Source organism: Semicossyphus pulcher, unplaced genomic scaffold (genome assembly GCF_022749685.1).
Source record: "Semicossyphus pulcher isolate SPU_LCO1_2020_fin unplaced genomic scaffold, fSemPul1.0.p SCAF_11, whole genome shotgun sequence".
Lineage (NCBI taxonomy): Eukaryota > Metazoa > Chordata > Actinopteri > Labriformes > Labridae > Semicossyphus > Semicossyphus pulcher.
The window spans coordinates 7140237-7155022 of record NW_027211615.1 but is presented as its reverse complement, the minus strand read 5'-3'; the positions used below and the strand labels follow the sequence as shown (position 1 = coordinate 7155022).

At 42.6% G+C, this 14786-nt stretch overlaps 1 protein-coding gene across 1 annotated transcript in view; it reads right to left on the bottom strand.

Moving 5' to 3' along the window:
- The window catches only part of LOC138611617 (regulator of G-protein signaling 6-like), a 124982-nt gene that overhangs the window by 64972 nt on the left and 45224 nt on the right, over positions 1–14786 (bottom strand). The window lies entirely within an intron of this gene.

The window sequence follows — 14786 nt, the reverse complement described above, 5'->3', positions numbered from 1 at the left end:
TCAACATTTAAGGGAATTTTTGGGGTGAACCAAAGGTGTAGTTTATTTACTGTTGGATGGATAAATTGTGTGGTCTGAATGCGAGGGGCGGATGGATCAATACTAAACATATCGATACAACTGATGCTAAATCCCATATTTTAGATCAATACCATAGACTGTATAAAAAGATGGACGACATGACAGCTCCCTAAAAGTGAAGCCAAACCCTCTCTATCGCCCCCTGCTGACTGGCTGCAGTATAGGTCATAAAGCCCGCCTCCTCCATGTTAACAGATGGGACATGAGTCAAACTATAAAATCTAAATACACGCCAAATACATTTTTCTCAAACATTGTTTCTGTCATTATTGTTAGTTTTTATCATGCTGATTTATGTCCAAGTGTTCATTATTCTGACAAGTTTATTTTCAATTAGTTGATGCTGAAAAAAGGATGATTGACAGCTCTGTTGACAAATACGGCTCCTGCAGCCGATCCTTTCAGGATTAGCGGAGTGGAGGAGGAACGACGAGAGGAGATGTAACTAAAACAATCACTACAGTCTTTCTGTAGTGATCTCCCCTTGAGGACAGACCTGACAAAGCTTCATTTTGACTTTTTTACTAATCTGCATCATGATGTTGAAATTTCAGCAAACGTAAGACCTGTTAATTTAAGTCAATCACAAGAAAAATGTTTTCTTTTTCTGTGAACAATGCAGCACGTGGAAAAAGTAGTCGTTTATCGCTACCTGCTGGGTACGTGTACGGCATCTTCACAGGTGTGACGGCGATATGGCCGATGGGATCTGAGATTGGCTTCAGACCAACACAAAGAAGCTGTTCCGCTGTTAAATATGCCGACGTGTGGGATACTTGCTGTTTTCATCGGTAAGTTAAGTGTGTGTTTTGGGTAGCAGAAGAGGCTACGGCCGCCGATCTCTACTGCACAGCTCTGGCTCTAAATGATGTCACCATTGCAAGATGTCAGCGCCCGTCAGGGGGGCTATTTTGGCTTCAACTGTGTACAATGAGGGCAGATGGAGACGTGTCGTCCATCTATCCAGTCATTGATCAATACTAGCAAGCGTCTGGGTACATAAACCCTCTTTGCTTATCTGCAGTGTGTCTATGTGCACAGAAAAGTGTCAGTATAAGTGATTATAGCCATGGTATTAATTGGTACCTTACCAAAACATATATTAGTGGTTCTGAATGCTACGAGAACCTGGAATGAGACGTTCATGCAAAACACTGTCTGTCTCATTTCTTACTTAAATTTACCTCCTTCATAAAACAGCAAATTAAGAATTTGTCAAATCTGATAACCACTGTTAGACTTAATGAAAAGCTTGTCAATATACAGTTTGACAGAAGATCAAATTGAAGCCCAGAGTGTGAACCTCATTGACTCACAGGAAGGAAATAAGCATTAATTTGACAGCTGTGAGAGAGGATTTGATGAAAGATCCTTGAAATACACAAGAGATAATATTTCATCATCTCGGGAGCTAATATACTTCATTAGCAGAGTTTGGATATAGAGCGCTGGAAAAAAAAGAGTGTGTCTTATTGAGCCCGTTTTTTTCAGAGCAACTCCACCAAATCCAATAAAGGCACACAAATGATGAAGAATACTTTACCAGGCAATTGAGCTGAAGTAAATTAGATTTGTCGTTGAAGCAGCCCTCGCAGGCATGAACGTGTTTTGCCTCCGACACGATCGCAGTTTATCTTGAAAGGTCAGAGCAGAGAGTTGCATGCAGTGCATTGCCACTGAAGCAGCTTGAGATTAAGTGCTGGAGGTGAACGGCAGTTATGCGATGTGAGCTGGGAGTTAAGGGTTAAAGTCGAGGTGAAATGAAAAATGTCATTTTAATCCTTTCAGATCACATCCCCGGTAATATTGTGCATCTATTTGACAATATAGGCCAAAAAAATACAGAAAATCCATTTCTTCATATTCTTATATCAAAATCCGATCATTTTTTCTTCCGGTAAAACAAAATTTCACACGTGCTTACGTAAGTTAGCACCAAAAAATTTCAACCAATCAATCTGCAACATTTAGCCGCAGAGCACCAAGAACGCTCGCTCAGTTAGCTAGCTACTGCGCTGTGGAGAACGTCTGTCTACACCCACTTCTCAACGATCAAATCAAATCCCTCTAATGATATGTCCCGCCTGCACGTCCTGTTTCACTCGGAAGCTAGATACTCTCGAAATGCCGTTTCAGCTCGACTTTAAAACCCTCCCACAAAGCAACCAGCAGGCAAACATCATCATGATGTTTGTGCAGTGAAGTGAAACACCTCGAGGTAGCCATCAATTTTCTATGATTCTAATGTGTTTTTGAATCACGTTGGTGAAGTTTGTTTCGTTTAAAACATTGTATACACATTATAAGTTAATTATTTTTCAGAGCCTCTCCTTCCTCCTGAAACGAACAGGCCGTTTTGCTATTTCAAGGTTAGACCTTAGCCACGAATGGCTGGCAGTATTTGGAGCGACGGCGTGTGTGATCCCTCGTGGGGGAGCGGCGCCGCTCTGCACTGTCACTCCAAAGTCGTAGAAAACATGGCTGCTCTAGGATCAGTTATTCTGCCTTATGTGTACGAGCCAGAATCGCCAGGAGGTATCAGAATGGTAAGTTGAAATCTTGACGACTTGACTACAAGCTAGAGCAAGAAGGCCCCTGAGGTGAATGACGGTGAATGATTGGTCGATTTCAGCAAGAGCAAGGTTCTACGTAGAAACCTGCAGCTGTTCTGAACGGCCCGTTTCAGAGGCGACCTTTTTAAACATGTCATCCTGTAAAAACACGGAATTATGCAGCTTTCACTTTTTTACTGTGAACAATAAACACACAAACATTTGAAACCATAAAAATAAGAGAATATCAGTTTAAAAGGCCCCTTTAAATATCCTTTCACCCCAAAAAATAAATTAAAACCAGTTTAAGTCTCGAGGAAAAGTTTTAAGTCGTGACAGAACAAGTTTTAAAGAGTCAATTTCAACAACACAGACGCTAATTTCCAGTTAGAAGAGTTTACCCGAGCATATTTGCTCACTCCTCTTTCATTTTCAAACGGTTCAAAGAACCAGTTTGTCGTGACTCAGAGTAATGTGTGTGCGTGTGTGTGCGCATGTGTGTGTGTGTGTGTGCTTGAGACGCAGCAAAGCATACCTATGTAGGAGTAGGAGCTCCAATTATTTTAACAGCTCTCTGGAGCTCTTTCCCACACCACGAGACATACTGTAAGTGTAAGTGCGCTTCCAGCAGATGCAATTTAAGCAAATTATCGGCTAATGTCAAACATTATGAATAGCTCTTTCTGATAGTTTCCACCTGCAGTCGGTGGATTTGACTAATGCCTGACTGCCTGAGAAGCAGACTGCACAGCACAGATCATTATGTTTTGTTATCAGATACCTAAAACATGCATTTGTTCTGCGGCACTTGTTAATTTTAGTTTGGGGGAAGATAAATAAGGACAGGAGATTTGAATGCAACACATGCTGAGTCACCTACACCTACTGCCTCATGCATATTTCTTAGCTTTTTTGGACAAGTCTCTGTGTTAAAATGAGGATTACAAAAACACTTAATGTCAAATGAGCTCATTAAACAAGGGAAAGCTTCTCTAAACAAAGAAAACCCTCTGCAAGTGATTTACTACGGATCGCTCTCTGCTCTTTAAGGATGAAACCTTCATCTCGCCTGAATAGCAGCATTTATCAAATCAATGCCCACATTCTCTGCAGGGTAAAATGTCTCCTCTCCTGCGTGCAATTTATTCACCAGCTCTGCGTTTCGTATTCGACCCCCCTTGACGTGTCCCCCTGCTCCTATAACAAGTATCATTTCTTCAACAGCGAGTGTGGCTTTGAAATGAGGCAGGGGGCTGAGCACGAGCACTGTGGGTCCCAAATGTTATCAGTAACAATGGAGCAGACCTTCTCATTAGGATGTCTATACAATCCTTCACTAGCAGTGACCCGTTGGGGCCTCGGAGCAGGCTGGGAGGGCGCAGTCCTGGTGGGCAAGAGGGAAATTGACAGTTTCATTACAGCAACACATTTGGGGCTGTGCTTAAAAGGAAATGACAGGTCTATTTGGCGTCAGTGCCATGGGAGAAGGCCTTGAAGCCATGCAAACACACAGCTACACGTGCATGCATCCACACAAGAACGCATGAGATGTTGTAAGGTGCGACAGCGTAATAGGATTACTTTATTTGTCCAGAGCAAGTGTCAATTGCGGTGAGAAGCAGGATGGGTTCACCCTTTCTTCACCATTGATTCTCTCCAAGCTAATTCTCCAGATGCATTGCGGTGGTTGTCTGCTTTCCACGAACGCTGTCATGCCTTGCAGCTTTTTAAAGAGCAGCACGCAGCCATGCCTGGAATGTTTTCTCTTAGTTAATGGTTCAAAGAATAGGTGAACGATGAATTTATCAGGGGAGGCAACGTGATGAGAATAGATGTAATGAGGGTGGTGGAGGGCAAATAAGCTATAGGTGGTTTGTTGTTGTTTACAGTCAGGTGGGTGCAGGTTCTTTGGAACTGTTAATTATGATTGAAGTGGAACACCGCTTTCTCAGAATAAGCACTCCAGCAAGATCCCACGGAGAATACTTTGAAAAGCTGACTTTAGTGCATCTACAATGGTAATGAATGAGCAGTGAAACTTCAAATACATTACTTTTAATAATGTTAGAGTGAAAATGCATCCAGGATTGTCTCTCATATCCCAATAAATATTGTCTGGTATCTGATGCATGGAAAAGTAAATGTATTGTTGGTGTTTTGAACCCCAAAATGTATAAAATACCTCAGAAAGATAGAGACAAACTGTAGAGGTGCTCCAACAGTAAACTGTACAAATGAGCTTTTGGTTTACCTTAACTCCTTATATTTACCTTTAATATTGTCTGTTGATTAATTAATATGTACAATACCATACATATTACAACAACATTAATCTGGTGTAAACAATTACTCGTTGTAGATCCATCCATCTGTCCATCCATTATCTATACCAGCAGTCCCCAAATGGTGGACCGCGGTCTGGATCCAGAACCAACTGCCGTGGTCTCCAGACCCGGACCTATTTACAGTTTTGACAAGCACATCTATTTTAACCTGCGCAGCTTTTTTGTTTTTGCAGTAGTGATTTGGGGGTCCAAGAAACTCGCAGACCAATGCATTCGTTGTAAATCGTCACACGTGACGCTACTCAGACAATCAAATCTGTCACTCAGATTAACATCGCGACTGACCCAGTGGGTGTGTGAGAATACAGATACAGACTGAAGAGCCAGCCGACAAGAGAGTTACAGAGACACAGTGGGAGAAAATAAGCGAGTTAGGGAAAAGTAGACATGGCGTGCTGTAAAATGAGAGCAGTAGAGAAAACCGAGCTTTTAAGACCGGACAGACTCGTATATGTTCCGTCACTGTGGCGATTATTAAATGCGGACACTGTCTGACACTGTCATTCCGTTTGTCTCTGTTAACAGAGACTCCAGGCTGCAGTTTAGTTCAAACACGTCCCTTAAACCTGAGAGTTACACGGAGCTACATCAGGCTTCATCATCATGACTAGTTTTGCTCTTATTTCTGTTCTTATATGTACCGGTATGCGCTCTCTCTCTCTCCCCCTCGCTCTCTCCAGCAGTCCGTCAGTGTACAGTGCGTTTAAATGTTATTTATTTCATAGTCACTGCCCGTTTTAAAACTCACTATGACTCACCATGAGAAAAAGTCTAATGCAACTGCATTTCGGCAAAACATATAATAAAATTTGGCAAACATGAAATAAAATATAAAGTGAATCCCCCTATTGTGGTCAAAATTTCAAGTGTAATTGAGTACCCCTGATCTATACCGCCTATCCTGTTCAGGAGCCTATCCCAGCTGTCATTGGACGAGAGGTGGGGTACACCCTGGATTGATCGCCAGCCAATTACAGGGCTGATACACAGAGACAGATAACCCTTGACATTCACGTTCACACCTACGGGGAAGTCGCCAATGAATCCAACGAGCATGTCTTTGGGGCGGCTGTGGCTCAGTGGTAGAGTCGGTCGTCTTTCAGTCGGAAGGTTGGAGGTTTGATCCCCAGCTCCCTCAGTCTACATGTCAAAGTGTCCTTGGGTAAGACTGTGGCATAGCCAACGGTGTGTGAATGTGATGACTGATTGACAGTTGGGCACTTTACGTAGCAGCCTCTGCTAACAGTGTGTGAATGGGTGAATGTGACATGTATTTGAGTGGTCGCAAGAATAGAAAAGCACTATATAAGTACAGCCCATTTACCATCTTTAGACTGTGGGAGGAAGCCAGAGTTCCTGGAGGGAACCCACGCATAGACGGGGAGAACATGCAAACTCAACACAGAGTGGCCCACTACGTCTGAACCAGAATTTGAACAAGGAACCTTCTAGTTAGGCAGCGCTAATCAGTGCACCACCGTGCAACCCCTCGTTCTAGATACTTCTAATACATTCTAAATCGGAGGGACTTAAAGTGAAGTGATTTGACCAGTTCTATTAGTATTAATGCAACAGGGACCCTTTCATCATTATTCACAGCACTTTTACTAAACATGCTCCCTTGCCTCGGAGTACTTTTACTTTATACCTGCTGTTGTTTCACAACTTTAAACAACATCAGATCAAACAGTTGTGGGGACTACTTGAGAGGAACTGCCCACTGGGAGGAAAATACCGTCAAAGTTTTCTTTCTGCTTGTATTCGTACCACCGGTAGGAACGCTGAGGAACCAATAGGAGCCCTGGCCAGCCTTACTTTGGCGTAATATGCCACATCTACGCTGGCCAACAAGGGCAATCGCAGTTTCCATTAGAAGAAACAGGCTGTAAATTCAGAAACGATGCCAATTCAAAAACACATGCAAAATCCCAAAGCAAATGCAACGATGGAAACGCGCTGTGAATAAAAAAAAAAAACAAGTGCTGAAAAAGGCCAAAATAAATGCATTAACATCAAAAGCGCTGCAAATCCAGAAACGATGAAAGGTCAAAAAAACACACAAACACAGAAAATACATGCAAAAGAAAAGCGTTGCAAATCCAATCATCACAACTGAAGTGCTTCAGGCCTTGCGCTTGTCAGCCACCGTACACATCCCTTCTAGACGACATGAAAGATGCCATGGTTGGGTCTGTTTATGCACTGTATGTCATGAGATTGATTTTAGAGTATGTGGTGTCAGGTTTCTAAAGATTGTTGATGCTGCATTGGCTCATGTGTTTGACTGATCAGCAGACACTTGCATCACTTAAGCGTCCTCTTTGGCTGAAGTACACACTCTTGGGGAAGGAGTCAAATAAGGCCGACAAAACGTTGTTGTACTGAACTATGATTGTTCCCAGTTCCTGCAGGACTGTGAGCTGCTCAAGGCCCAAAACACCTATGAAGAGTTGAGAACCCAGATGTGAATCCAGAGAGGGAGAAGTTGGGTGTTTTACTGCGATGCCCTGTTGGTGGTGATTGAATATGCTTTTTCAGCTCATTACCCCCAGCCTGCAGTGTCTTGTGAAGCCCATGAGGAAAACAGGATGTCCACACTTTATTAGTCGAAGCACACAGAATTTAAGAGTTTCTATAGGGGTACACTCAGGCAGGGAAACTATCATATCATATCTCAACAACAGAGGAAAACGAATCCCATAAGCCCCAAAGAGTAGCTGTGAATAACTTTTGGACGCCCTTGCCAGTTAATCGATTTTATGTTACGTGGAGGGGAACCAACTCCAAGGACCTCGGACCCATAAATAATTCACTATTTAACAGTGAGGCTGGTTGTGTTTGTGCTTTGTTGCCAGCAGAATGGCAACAACCGGTGTAAGTCTGAACACTAACAAGTGAATCTCCGGCTGAATTAACACTTTGAGACTCCAGACGAACCCAGAGGCTCTGCAAGTTTGGCTGAGTCAGCCTTACATATCTTTCCTAAGAGGGCAGACTAATAACCAACCAAAGTAATATCCACAAACTTCTCTCAGCAGGATGAACATCTCAAGCATCCAGGGTCCACAGAGGAGTCACCATTATCAAGACTTACAGTCTTCAACAAATACAACAAAGTTTTGTACCTGTGAGAAGCTGAAATATCCTTCAACTGGGCGTCAAAGTGGTTCTCCAGATGTTCAAAGCACGGCCATTTCACTCACTCTGGCTGTGAAGTAGACTATAAAGTAAGGGTAGAACTTCACTCTTTTTGTCCTGGCTCCCTCTTACCTGTATGAAAGTGGTTTTTCCAATTAAAAGAGTCCTTTCATGGGAAAAGTGTGGCTGCCAGGAAAATGATTGGTGCCTCTCCTAAGGCTCACAGGAAGAACTGAAAATTTAAAATAATGGATCAAGGAAACTGTTCGACTAAGAAGAACGACATCAGTTATTTCAGCAAGTGCCCCAAAGTGACTTTCGTTCATTCAGACACTGCTAGTGTCTTTAAGGCGTAAAATAATACCTCATTGTCTGAATGAGACAATAAAAGGGTGACAAAGCGCCAGTATTCAATAACTTGGGATGAGATAACATTCAGAAAGACTACGTTTTACTACTCAAATTTGGAGGGCCTATTAGGAAGGAGAAGGTGACTAACACTGACATAACTACTGCCATTGTATGAGACAAGAAGAAAAAGAATGAGCTCTCATCGACCCCAACCCTTCTGGTAAAATATACTGTGGTGTGGTACTCCATCAAGGGGGCTTGAATGTTGTCTGTTCATACATCTGAGAGTTATTTGACCTCCCAGGTTTTCTTGTGAACCATGTAGAAATACTTCTAATAATGACACGTGGTCGGGTTGTAATGAAGTCCGAATGGAACCAACCATCATGTTAATGTGGACTTTAAATGGGACTGGAGCTTATCCCAACTCACTGGCGGAGAGTTAGGGTACACCCTGGACTGATCGCCAGTCAATGACAGGGCTGATACAGAGAGACAGACAACCTTTCACACTCATATTCACACCTACGGACAATTTGGTTTAGGATAGGGTAGGCACTCTATTGTCCTTGCATAAAAGAATAGAAGGAATCCTGTGCAGCAGCACCACCAAGGAGTCTTTGGACTGTGGGAGGGAGCCGGAGTACCTGGAGGGAACTCCACACCGAAAGGCCTACTAAGTCCGAACCTGGACCACTGTGCAGCCATTAGTGGGAACCACCTTGGATCAATGTGTGATCCCTCTTAACTTACAACAAATGGAGCTCTTCTTGTTCCTCCCATTTTGCCAATAATGAAGATGGAAAAATGTAATCAGTCACAACTATATGTTCATTGAACAGCTCATGAGATGACAGCGGTATTTGACGGATGGGAAGGTTACTCTGTGTGCTTCAGAGGCGGCCAAAACTGTACGAGACTGCAGTGAAAATTATCCAACAATCATGGCAGGAAGACTTCTGCATAGAGGTATATCGGAAAACAGTCAACGCTTCAGAATGAATAACAGACTCTAAATCTACACTTTCCCTCGGCCCTGAGGTGAGGTCAGCTCAAACAGCTCTGGCACAGCAATCCAGAGATGAAGACGTGTCTAGTCTCTGCCCGTTCTGCTGATTGACAGCCGGTCTTCACCGCTGTGCACATATCAGCTCTCTTTGGGTTGTTTCCAGGCCTTCTCCACCCAACAATCCTCATTACTGCTCGTCCCTGATGGATATTGATCAACCGCTGTCGGTGAGTTTTATCCTTCAGTCTAACCATGTGAATTCCTGCACCACCTCCACCTTATGAAATATTAACACATACCAGCACAGGGCAATCTCATGGATCAATGCCTCTCAGGGAGGGAGTTGCTCAAAACTTTGAAGAGAAGATCTTGGTTTTGGCATCCCTAAAGTGCAGGTAAGCCTCTGTTAAAGTCTTTGAAAATAAATCCTCATTCAATCGTTGCTGGGCAGCTGCATACTGAAATCCCCTTTATGTGCTTGGTTTTGGATCACGCTGAAGAATAAAAGTACTTTTAATCAACTGAACCAGTGAAGAGTGAAGGAGGAAAGGCTCAGCAGTTAACACAATACTGAAAAGTTCAGGTCGCGGCAAAGAGCAGGTTCCCACCTCCGCAAATGCGTACCGTGATTGTTTTCTGAATCTTTGCCTTGAAACGGGAACTTCCAACAAGAATTGCATGAGCAATGTGTCTCCAGCGGCGGGAACAAAGCAAAGATTAGGAGGATGTTTTTGAACTGAAGCAGCAAATTAGCAGATTCACTACAAAGCAACAGCAGTTTGCCTGGAGGCTTACAGGGAGAGGAGATAAAGAAAGGATTACACAGGAGGTGAATTAAGGAAATTGTAGACTCCTCTGTGTGTGTGTGTGTGTGTGTGTGTGTGTGTGTGTGTGTGTGTATGATTTGTAGAGGAAACGGGGAGGCAGAGTGATGGCGCTGTGAAGAGGAGGAAAACAAGGAGAAAAAGAGAGAGATACATACAAAGAGAGGCTGGGTTCTTATAATTGAAGGAGCCATAATAGATCAGGCTGATGGTCGGATAGAGCAGGAAACTCCTCCACTGATGGATGGCTTCATGTCTACATCTTAATGGGTTCCATTGAAGAAGGAGGCAAAGACGCAGAGATCTATAAAATCCATACTTATCAGGATTGTGTAAACACCTACTCCATCTTCTCCTTTTGGAGTTAGTGGGACGCCATGAGGGGAAATAGCACAGATTTATAAGGCTCCTAGACTTTGATTCGTCATCCTCTTCAGTTGTTTTTGTTGTGGCTGGGTTAGTCTCTAAGCGACTTCTTCATTCCTTTTATTCTGGAAGCATGATATAACACGGCTGGTATCCTCCTGGCTTTGCTTTCTTTCTTTCTTTTTTGTCTTTAGCTCTGTGAATTTCTTCTGTCCAACCATACTATTTCTATTGTCTCTAGTTTCCATCGCTGAATGTTTACACTTCTTCAGAAGCAGAATTCAGATGAACAAACTCTGATGTACTTGAAGGGTACATGTCATTTTTTCCACCAATGCACCAACTTTTTCATCCCAGCCAAGCATTAAAACCTTTTTTCAAAATATTTGGTGTTTCCTCTGTTTTTTGTTTGTTTTGTTTTTTACATGAAAATCTAAATGCACATCAAAGCTGATGGATTAAAACTAACCTGAAACTGACGGAATACAACAGACGAAAGCAAGGGAGACGGAAAAATGTGGGCTATTCCCGGGATCTCTCAGTTGGATTTCTTGTAGTGGTTAATACCAAACAAACAAATGTTAGAATCTGCAGATAGATTAAATTACAGTCTGCAAACCATCTCTTGTATCTGCTAATGTTTGAATATCAGCTGAAAGAGATAAGTGGTATATTGGAGCCTCTATGCAAAAGTAAACATCAATCAACCAAATTTTATTTCACGTCCAGCACTGTAAAAGGAAAATGTGAAAGTTTTGGGTTTAATAAGTACAAACGTATGCACGGTAGCTATATACCCGACTAGTGATGTGTGAGTCATGAGTCAGCCGTTCTCAATGAACAACTCTTTTTACTGACTCTGGAGTCACAAGTCCTCATCTCCGCTAAGTCGTTCACTGATCAAACCGCTGCTAGCCACTGCATACTGTGAATTTGAGGCGAGGCCACTGTATAAGCTGAGCCCTGTGAGGAAAAACAACCACGTTGGTGCCTATTTCAACTCAGTACTCGCTCCAACAGTCCAGCGCCCAGAGCTCGCTCCATGCCCTGAGCTGAAGGTTTGACTCGAGCTACACGATTCACTCACTCCCTCACTCACTCAGTACCCGCTCTCCCAACACAGCAGGTCACAAAAAGCACTTTTTCCACACACAATCATGGGGAAAAGAGCAGCTCAAACCCACAAAATGACTCGCTTTACTAACAGACATTGATTAATTAGGTCCAAAAACAATCAGAAGTTATAGAGTTGCACGATTAAATGTAACTTCCCTTTATGTTAGCGGACAGAAGTCTCTAGTGCGCATGCTCTATGGGCGCTTTGGCCGGTGGGGGATTCAAGCTCTAGGTAACTGACTCGAGTGACTTGAAAACCTGCCTCAAACAAACTCTAGTTAGTATAAAGAGGCGACCATCTCTATACCCAACGACCTACCAATGCACCTCATCTGACATAACAAGTGTTCAAATTTGTTCAAATCAGTCAACATTGACTATTTGTTTCACATCGGAATCGAACCTCGGTCTCCAGGATGAAAGTCCCATGACTGTTTTACCCGTCCAAGGCCCCCTCTCTCTCCACCCACATTCACACGCTTAATACTGCATCACTTGACTCCAACACAACATAGAAATAATAAGCTAGAGGACAGCGTCCAGAAATGATGCATTAGCGTCATATTTTTCCTCCTTCCGTCCTAATTTGACACCTTGGAAGTTAGAACGATCTGCAGTATAAACCACCTATTAGCTCTGTGAAAGCTTTCAGATTCAGGAAAACATTACAACTGTTCAGCTTATTGAACCCATATTACAGTCCATCAGGTGATCACATTATCCCATCCCAACACTCTGCTTTTCTACTGATCATTAATATTACTGATGCTGTTGATGCACATTGCCATAAACTCTCCCTGCAACACAAACTTTTCCTGTAATTAGGTTCGGAGCAGCCCATTACAGAAGCTTCTGTTTGTGTGAAATAGTTTTCACATTAGTCAACCATATCCCCAAAGACTCGTGAGGCTTCTTCTCACCAAATATATTCCTATAAATCTTTAAACTTTTTCATTTCTCACTGAAGCGCTGTGCGTCTACAGCTGCAAAGTCATTGTGAGGACATCCTCAGTAAAGCATGCAGTATAACTCCACAGTATCCCTGTTCTGCTGACTCACTTTGGTGGTCACGATGCAGAGAGAAGCAGGAAGCTGATGTGCGGCGGCTTGAAGAGATACTGGGACACTGACAGGAAGAGATAAAGGAGAGGAGGGAGTAGAAGAGAGGAGAGGAGAAGTGCTCTGTTTGCATGACTGTTAATAATTTCACTGCCAAATTGTTGACAGCACATCAACATGTCCACTGACAATATGCAGTACTATGGCAAAGACAATTAACTAGGCTGCCACTGAGCAAATCCAATTTAAGTGACAGCAACAAGCAAATGGTCCCATTTCCAACTGTGTACAGTTTTCTTACCACTGAGACGTTCATGTTTGAGCTGTTCTTATGCTGTCACTTTATGGTGCGTATAGAGGATTTCAGGAGCTTTTAGCCTCTCTCCCGTGCTCTTTCGAAGCCTTGACTTTTATTCTCAGGAAAATCGTGAATTTGTCAAATGACATGTCTCTTGTTTGTTCCTCTCTGCAGAGCCCATGTTTTCTGTATGCTTGCTTTGAATCCATTCTGCCTACCTTCCTATCAAATATTTAGAAATCACATTTGCAAAAAGCAGCACCGGAAAAAAATGCTATGCACAGCATATCAGAAGACCCAGTATACTGCTTTTGCCTGGTTGTCAAATGTAGAGGCTTAAATATCACACCTAGGTTGTTAGCATATGGCTAAGCTAGGTAAATAGCTGACCTAAGGTGAGAAACCCGGGGGGGCATAACAAATAATTGAGCCATCCAGCTTTTTATGCCTTCAGTGCAGTCTCTGCATGAGTTCAGATATAATTGGTTGTTTGGGAGATGGAGATGAGTGTCATCAACACAGCAGTGGTAGAAAATGTTGTGCTTCTGGATGATTTTACCAAATGGGAGCATGTAGATGGAGAAGAGAAATGGGCCTAGTATGGAGCCCTGTGGAACCCCACAGGATATATAAGTTGGACTAAATAAATGGCATTAATAAATACAGGCTTTGAAATGCTTTTTGTTATTTCTAAAGTAACTTTAAAGAGGGGGTTTTATGCTGTTTCACATTTTAAGTCATATATATATATAATGTTACGATGTTGGATGTCCAGACGAAACGTGGGTGAAGTTTCAAATCTGTAGGAACAAGTATGTTATATCCCCAGGCTTCTCACCTCAGTCTGCAGGCTGCTGTGAACGCCAGGCTTTACACAGTTTTTTCTACACACTGTGTGACACAAAGTGCAGCCTCGGTAGGCTTCAGAGAGCTGGCCAATCAGAAGAGCTTGTGGGGGCGGGTTTCTTAAAGGAACAGAGCTGACTGAGTCGTTTCAGGCAGAGGCTGTATGAGGGCCTGCACAGAGCACCAGTGTGAGAAACATGAGGAGTTTTTTTAACTGTAAATTATGCTAAGCTACTCCACAGGTATCACAGAGTGAAATATGAAACTTTGCATAATACTCCCTCTTTAAATCATATTTTAGAGCTCTTTCTTTTGAGGTTTACATAAAGCCATTGCCAGATTTGATCCACACTTCGGCTGAATATTCATCCAAAGTTATTTACTTAGCTTTAAGAAGCAAATATGGCTGAGGCTGATGACTGGAACAAAAAGCACCATGTCGCCTAAGAGAGGAATAATATGTCTCTTCAATGATTTAACAAAGATGATGACTACAGACGATGAAAATCAAAAAGCTGTGCAAATCAAGGAAAAGGACACAAATTTGAAGATGTAGACCAAAAACAGTCATCAGTGAGCAGGTTGTTTGGATCTCTGCCAGAGTGAGGACCAAATTAATTTTTATTACAAAAATTCCCTGTGCTGAAAGAATCAATTTTCTGTGCTGTCACATCACTTCACTAACAGAATAATAGAATTACACTTAACTGTGGAAGCACGCAGCCACATGTGACGGCTGTGATTGGAACATTGTTATTATAAATGGACTGTTGAGATAATCATGGATGTGGAGCCAGCAGA